Genomic DNA, 8765 nt, shown 5'->3' with positions numbered 1-8765 from the left:
GTTTCATCGTCAATAAGAAGGTCCAAGGGATACAGTAAACCTGAAGTGAAGCTTCGGAATTTAAAACTGGAGTCACAGGAGAGGTTCAAATCATAGAAAGTTAGAGTGTCAGTCCTCTTGTACTTAAGTCGGCAGTGTGCTTTTATGTATTAAATTCGGATGCAAATTCTGTGTTTCATCATCAATAAGAAGGTCCAAGGGATACAGTAAACCTGAAGTGAAGCGTCGGAATCTAAAACTGGACTAACAGGAGAGGTCCAAATCATAGAAAGTTAGAGTGTCAGTCCTCTTGTACTTAAGTCGGCATTGTGCCTTTTGTATTAAATTCGGATGCAATTTCTGTGTTTCATCATCAATAAGGAGGTCCAAGGGATATAGTAAACCTGAAGTGAAGCAGCGGAATCTAAAACTGGACTCACAGCAGAGGTTCAAATCATAGAAAGTTAGAGTGTCAGTCCTCTTGTACTTAAGTCGGCATTGTGGCTTTTGTATTAAATTCGGATGCAATTTCTGTGTTTCATCGTCAATAAGAAGGTCCAAGGGATACAGTAAACCTGAAGTGAAGCTTCGGAATTTAAAACTGGAGTCACAGGAGAGGTTCAAATCATAGAAAGTTAGAGTGTCAGTCCTCTTGTACTTAAGTCGGCAGTGTGCTTTTATGTATTAAATTCGGATGCAAATTCTGTGTTTCATCATCAATAAGAAGGTCCAAGGGATACAGTAAACCAGAAGTGAAGCATTGGAATCTAAAACTGGACTCACAGGAGAGGTTCAAATCATAGAAAGTTAGAGTGTCAGTCCTCTTGTACTTAAGTCGGCAGTGTGCTTTTATGTATTAAATTCGGATGCAATTTCTGAGTTTCATCATCAATAAGAAGGTCCAAGGGATACAGTAAACCAGAAGTGAAGCATTGGAATCTATAACTGGACTCACAGGAGAGGCTCAAATCACAGAAAGTTAGAGTGTCAGTCCTGTTGTACGTAAGTCGGCATTGTGCCTTTTGTATTAAATTTGGATGCAATTTCTGTGTTTCATCGTCAATAAGATGGTCCAAGGGATACAGTAAACCTGAAGTGAAGCCTCGGAATCTAAAACTGGACTCACAGGAGAGGTTCAAATCATAGAAAGTTAGAGTGTCAGTAATCTTGTACTTAAGTCGGCATTGTGCCTTTTGTATTAAATTCGGATGCAATTTCTGTGCTTCATCGCCAATAAGAAGGTCCAAGGTACACAGTAAACCTGAAGTGAAGCGTCGGAATCTAAAACCCTGACTCACAGGAGAGGTTCAATTCATAGAAAGTTAGAGAGTCAGTCCTCTTGTACTTAAGTCGGCATTGTGCCTTTTGAATTTAATTCCGGTGCAATTTCTGTGTTTCATCGTCAATAAGAAGTTCCAAGGGATACATTAAACCTGAAGTGAAGCATCGGAATCTAAAACTGGACTCACAGGAGAGGTTTAAATCATAGAAAGTTAGAGTGTCAGTCCCCTTGTACTTAAGTCTGCATTGTGCATTTTGTATTAATTTCGGATGCAATTTCTGTGCTTCATTGCCAATAAGAAGGTCCAAGGTATACAGTAAACCTGAAGTGAAGCATCGGAATCTAAAACTGGACTCACAGGAGAGGTTCAAATCATAGAAAGTTAGAGTGTCAGTCCTCTTGTTCTTAAGTCGGCATTGTGCCTCTTGTATAAAATTCGGATGCAATTTCTGTGTTTCATCGTCAATAAGAAGGTCCAAGGGATACAGTAAACCTGAACTGAAGCATCGGAATCTAAAACTGGACTCACAGGAGAGGTTTAAATCATAGAAAGTTAAGGTGTCATTTCTCTTGTACGTACGTCGGCATTGTGCCTTTCGTATTTAATTCGGATGCAATTTCTGTGTTTCATCGTGAATAAGAAGGTCCAAGGGATACAGCAAACCTGAAGTGAAGAATCAGAATCAAAAACTGGACTCACAGGAGAGGATCAAATTATAGAAAGTTAGAGTGTCAGTCCTCTTGTACTTAAGTCGGCAATGTGCCTTTTGTATTATATTCGGATGCAATTTCTGTGCTTCATCGCCAATAAGAAGGTCCAAGGTATACAGTAAACGTGAAGTGAAGCGTCGGAATCGAATACTGGACTAACAGGAGAGGTTCAAATCATAGAAAGTTAGAGTGTCAGTCCTCTTGTACTTAAGTCGGCATTGTGCCTTTGGAATGTAATTCCGATGAAATTTCTGTGTATCATCGTCAATAAGAAGGTCCAAGGGATACAGTACACCTGACGTGAAGCATCGGAATCTAAAACTGGACTCACAGGAGAGGTTCAAATCATAGAAAGTTGGAGTGTCAGTCCTCTTGTACTTAAGTCGGCAGTGTGCTTTTATGTATTAAATTCGGATGCAAATTCTGTGTTTCATCATCAATAAGAAGGTCCAAGGGATACAGTAAACCTGAAGTGAAGCATCGGAATCTAAAACTGGACTCCCAGGTGAGGTCCAAATCATAGAAAGTTTGAGTGTCAGTCCTCTTGTCCTTAAGTCGGCATTGTGCCTTTTGTATTAAATTCGGATGCAATTTCTGTGTTTCATCTTCAATAAGGAGGTCCAAGGGATATAGTAAACCTGAAGTGAAGCAGCGGAATCTAAAACTGGACTCACAGCAGAGGTTCAAATCATAGAAAGTTAGAGTGTCAGTCCTCTTGTACTTAAGTCGGCATTGTGGCTTTTGTATTAAATTCGGATGCAATTTCTGTGTTTCATCGTCAATAAGAAGGTCCAAGGGATACAGTAAACCTGAAGTGAAGCTTCGGAATTTAAAACTGGAGTCACAGGAGAGGTTCAAATCATAGAAAGTTAGAGTGTCAGTACTCTTGTACTTATGTCGGCATTGTGCTTTTTTATTAAATTCGGATGCAATATCTGTGTTTCATCGTCAATAAGAAGGTCCAAGGGATACAGTAAAACTGAAGTGAAGCATCGGAATTTAAAACTCGCGTCACCGGAAAGGTTCGAATCATAGAAAGTTAGAGTGTCAGTCCCCTTGTACTTAAGTCGGCATTGTGCTTTTTGAATTTAATTCCGATGCAATTTCTGTGTTTCATCGTCAATAAGAATGTCCAAGGAATACAGTAAACCTGAAGTGAAGCATCGGAATCTAAAACTAGACTCACAGGAGAGGTACAAATCATAGAAAGTTACAGTGTCAGTCCTCTTGTACTTAAGTCGGCATTGTGCCTTTTGTATTAAATTTGGATGCAATTACTGTGCTTCATCGCCAATAAGAAGGTCCAATGTATACAGTAAACCTGAAGTGAAGCATCGGAATGTATAGCTGGACTCACAGGAGAGGTTCAAATCATAGAAAGTTAGAGTGTCAGTCCTCTTGTACCTAAGTCGGCATTGTGCCTTTTGAATTTAATTCCGATGCAATATCTGTGTTTCATCGTTAATAAGAAGGTCCAAGGGAGACAGTAAACCTGAAGCTAAGAATCGGAATCTAAAACTGGACTCGCAGGAGAGATTCAAATCATAGAAAGTTAGAGTGTCAGTCCTCTTGTACTTAAGCCGGTATTGTGCCTTTTGTATTAAATTCGGATGCATTTTCTGTGTTTCATCGTCAATAAGAAGGTCCAAGGGAAACAGTAAACCTGAAGTGGAGCATCGTAATCTAAAACTGGACTCACAGGAGAGGTTCAAATCATAGAAAGTTAGAGTGTCAGTCGTCTTGGACTTAAGTCGGCATTGTGACTTTTGTATTAAATTCAAATGCAATTTCTGTGCTTCATCGCCAATAAGAAGGTCCAAGGTATACAGTAAACCTGAAGTGAAGTATCGGAATCTAAAACTGGACTCACAGGAGAGGTACAAATTATAGAAAGTTAGAGCGTCAGTCCTCTTGTACTTAAGTCGGCATTGTGCCTTTTGTATTAAATTCGGATGCAATTTCTGTGTTTCACCGTCAATAAGAAGGTCCAAGGGATACAGTAAGCCTGAAGTGAAGCATCGGAATCTAAAACTCGTCTCACAGGAGAGGTTCAAATCATAGAAAGGTAGACTGTCAGTCCTCTTGTACATAAGTCGGAATTGTGCCTTTTGTATTATATTCGGATGCAATTTCTGTGCTTCATCATCAATTAGAAGGTCCAAGGGATACAGTAAACCTGAAGTGAAGCATCGGAATCTAAGACTGGACTCACAGGAGAGGTTCAAATCATAGAAAGGTCCAATGTATACAGTAAACCTGAAGTGAAGCATCGGAATCCAAAGCTGGACTCACAGGAGACGTTCAAATCATAGAAAGTTTGAATGTCAGTCCTCTTGTACTTAAGTCGGCATTGTGCCTTTAGAATTTAATTCCGATGCAATATCTGTGTTTCATCGTCAATAAGAAGGTCCAAGGGAAACAGAGAACCTGAAGAGATGACTCGGAATCTAAAACTGAACTCACAGGAGAGGTTGAAATCATAGAAAGTTAGTGTGGCAGTCCTCTTGTACTTAAGTCGGCATTATGCCTTTTGAATTTCATTCCGATGCAGTTTCTGTGTTTCATCGTCAATAAGAAGGTCCAAGGGATACAGTAAACCTAAAAAGAAGCATCGGAATCTAAAACTGGATTCACTGGAGAGGTTCAAACCATAGAAAGTTAGAGTGTCAGTCCGTTTTGTACTTAAGTCGGCATTGTGCCTTTTGAATTTATTTCCAATGCAATTTCTGTGTTCCATCGTCAATAAGAAGGTCCAAGGGATACAGTAACCCTGATGTGAAGCATCGGAATCTAAAACTGGACTCACAGGAGAGGTTCAAATCGTAGAGAGTTAGAGTGTCAGTACTCTGGTACTTAAGTCGGCGTTGTGCCTTTTGATTTTATTTCCGATGCAATTTCTGTGCTTCATCGTCAATAAGAAGGCCCCAGGGATACAGGAAACCTGAAGTGAAGCATCGAAATCTAAAACTGGACTCACAGGAGAGGTTCAAATCGTAGAAAGCTAGAGTGCCTGTCCTCTAATACTTAAGTCGGCATTGTGCATTTTGAATTTAATTCCGATGCAATTTATGTGCTTCATCGTCAATAAGAAGGTCCCAGGGATACAGTAAACATGAAGTGAAGCATCGGAATCTAAAGCTGGACACACAGGAGTAGTTCAAATCATAGAAAGTTAGAGTGTCAGTCCTCTTGTACTTAAGTCGGCATTGTGCCTATTGTATTAAATTCGGATGCAATTTCTGTGCTTCATCGCCAATAAGAAGGTCCAATATATACAGTAAACCTTAAGTGAAGCATCGGAATCTAAAGCTGGACTCACAGGAGAGGTTCAAATCATAGAAAGTTAGAATGTCAGTCCTCTTAAACTTAAGTCGTTATTGTGCCTTTAGAATTTAATTCCGAAGCAATTCCTGTGTTTCATCGTCAATAAGAAGGTCCAAGGGATACAGTAAACCTGAAGTGAAGCATCGGAATCTAAAACTGGACTCACAGGTGAGGTTCAAATCATAGAAAGTTAGAGTGTCAGTCCTCTTGTACTTAAGTCTGCATTGTGTCTTTTGTATTAAATTCGGATGCAATTTCTGTGTTTCAGTATCAATAAGAAGGTCCAAGGGATATAGTAAACCTGAAGTGAAGCAGCGGAATCTAAAACTGGACTCACAGCAGAGGTTCAAATCATTGAAAGTTAGTGTGTCAGTCCTTTTGTACTTAAGTCGGCATTGTACCATTTGTATTAAATTCGGATGCAATTTCTGTGTTTCATCGTCAATAAGAAGGTCCAAGGGATACAGTTAACCTGAAGTGAAGCATCGGTATTTAAAACTGGAGTCACAGGAGAGGTTCAAATCATAGAAAGTTAGACTGTCAGTCAACTTGTATTTATGTCGGCATTGTGCCTTTTTATTAAATTCGGATGCCATTTCTGTGTTTCATCGTCAATAAGAAGGTCCAAGCGATACAGTATACCTGAAGTGAAGAATCGGTATCTAAAGCTGGACTCACAGGAGAGGTTCCAACCATAGAAAGTTAGAGTGTCAGTCCTCTTGTACCTAAGTCGGCATTGTGCCTTTTTAATTTAATTCAGATGCAATTTCTGTGTTTCATCGTCAATAAGAAGGTCCAAGGGAAACAGTAAATCTGAACTGAAGAATCGGAATCTAAATCTGGACTCGCAGGAGAGGTTCAAATCATAGAAAGTTAGAGTGTCAGTCCACTTGTACTTAAGCCCGTATTGTGCGTTTTGTATTAAATTCGGATGCAATTTCTGTGTTTCATTGTCTATAAGAAGGTCCAAGGGATACAATAAACCTGAAGTGAAGCATCGTAATCTAAAACTGGACTCACAGGAGAGGTTCAAATCATAGAAAGTTAGAGTGTCAGTCGTCTTGGACTTAAGTCGGCATTGTGACTTTTGTATTAAATTCAAATGCAATTTCTGTGCTTCATCGCCAATAAGAAGGTCCAAGGTATACAGTAAACCTGAAGTGAAGTATCGGAATCTAAAACTGGACTCACAGGAGAGGTACAAATTATAGAAAGTTAGAGCGTCAGTCCTCTTGTACTTAAGTCGGCATTGTGCCTTTTGTATTAAATTCGGATGCAATTTCTGTGTTTCACCGTCAATAAGAAGGTCCAAGGGATTCAGTAAGCCTGAAGTGAAGCATCGGAATCTAAAACTCGTCTCACAGGAGAGGTTCAAATCATAGAAAGGTAGAGTGTCAGTCCTCTTGTACATAAGTCGGAATTGTGCCTTTTGTATTATATTCGGATGCAATTTCTGTGCTTCATCATCAATTAGAAGGTCCAAGGGATACAGTAAACCTGAAGTGAAGCATCGGAATCTAAAACTGGACTCACAGGAGAGGTTCAAATCATAGAAAAGTCCAATGTATACAGTAAACCTGAAGTGAAGCATCGGAATCCAAAGCTGGACTCACAGGAGACGTTCAAATCATAGAAAGTTTGAATGTCAGTCCTCTTGTACTTAAGTCGGCATTGTGCCTTTAGAATTTAATTCCGATGCAATATCTGTGTTTCATCGTCAATAAGAAGGTCCAAGGGAAACAGAGAACCTGAAGAGATGACTCGGAATCTAAAACTGAACTCACAGGAGAGGTTGAAATCATAGAAAGTTAGTGTGGCAGTCCTCTTGTACCTAAGTCGGCATTATGCCTTTTGAATTTCATTCCGATGCAATTTCTGTGCTTCATCGCCAATAAGAAGGTCTAATATATACAGTAAACCTTAAGTGAAGCATCGGAATCTAAAGCTGGACTCACAGGAGAGGTTCAAATCATAGAAAGTTAGAATGTCAGTCCTCTTAAACTTAAGTCGTTATTGTGCCTTTAGAATTTAATTCCGAAGCAATTCCTGTGTTTCATCGTCAATAAGAAGGTCCAAGGGATACAGTAAACCTGAAGTGAAGCATCGGAATCTAAAACTGGACTCACAGGTGAGGTTCAAATCATAGAAAGTTAGAGTGTCAGTCCTCTTGTACTTAAGTCTGCATTGTGTCTTTTGTATTAAATTCGGATACAATTTCTGTGTTTCAGCATCAATAAGAAGGTCCAAGGGATATAGTAAACCTGAAGTGAAGCAGCGGAATCTAAAACTGGACTCACAGCAGAGGTTCAAATCATAGAAAGTTAGTGTGTCAGTCCTTTTGTACTTAAGTCGGCATTGTACCATTTGTATTAAATTCGGATGCAATTTCTGTGTTTCATCGTCAATAAGAAGGTCCAAGGGATACAGTTAACCTGAAGTGAAGCATCGGTATTTAAAACTGGAGTCACAGGAGAGGTTCAAATCATAGAAAGTTAGACTGTCAGTCCTCTTGTATTTATGTCGGCATTGTGCCTTTTTATTAAATTCGGATGCCATTTCTGTGTTTCATCGTCAATAAGAAGGTCCAAGGGATACAGTAAACCTGAAGTGAAGAATCGGCATCTAAAGCTGGACTCACAGGAGAGTTTCCAATCATAGAAAGTTAGAGTGTCAGTCCTCTTGTACCTAAGTCGGCATTGTGCCTTTTTAATTTAATTCAGATGCAATTTCTGTGTTTCATCGTCAATAAGAAGGTCCAAGGGAAACAGTAAATCTGAACTGAAGAATCGGAATCTAAATCTGGACTCGCAGGAGAGGTTCAAATCATAGAAAGTTAGAGTGTCAGTCCACTTGTACTTAAGCCCGTATTGTGCGTTTTGTATTAAATTCGGATGCAATTTCTGTGTTTCATCGTCTATAAGAAGGTCCAAGGGATACAATAAACCTGAAGTGAAGCATCGGAATCTAAAACTGGACTCACAGGAGAGGTTCAAATCATAGAAAGTTAGAGTGCCAGCCGTCTTGTACTTAAGTCGGCATTGTGCTTTTGTATTAAATTCGGATGCAATTTCTGTTCTTCATCGCCCATTAGAAGATCCAAAGTATACAGTAAACCTGAAGTGAAGCATCGAAATCTAAAACTGGACTCACAGGAGAGGTACAAATTATTGAAAGTTAGAGCGTCAGTCCTCTTGTTCATAAGTCGGCATTGTGCCTTTTGTATTAAATTCGGATGCTATTTCTGTGTTTCATCGTCAATAAGAAGGTCCAAGGGATATAGTAAGCCTGAAGTGAAGCATCGGAATCTAAAACTGGACTCACAGGAGAGGTTCAAATCATAGAAAGTGAGAGTGTCAGTCCTCTTGTACTTAAGTCGGCATTGTGCCTTTTGTATTAAATTCGGATGCAATTTCTGAGTTGCATCATCAATAAGAAGGTCCAAGGAATACAGTAAACCTGAAGTGAAGCA

Source organism: Schistocerca americana, unplaced genomic scaffold, assembly GCF_021461395.2.
Source record: "Schistocerca americana isolate TAMUIC-IGC-003095 unplaced genomic scaffold, iqSchAmer2.1 HiC_scaffold_25, whole genome shotgun sequence".
NCBI lineage: Eukaryota > Metazoa > Arthropoda > Insecta > Orthoptera > Acrididae > Schistocerca > Schistocerca americana.
Note: the sequence above shows the minus strand (reverse complement) of the source record.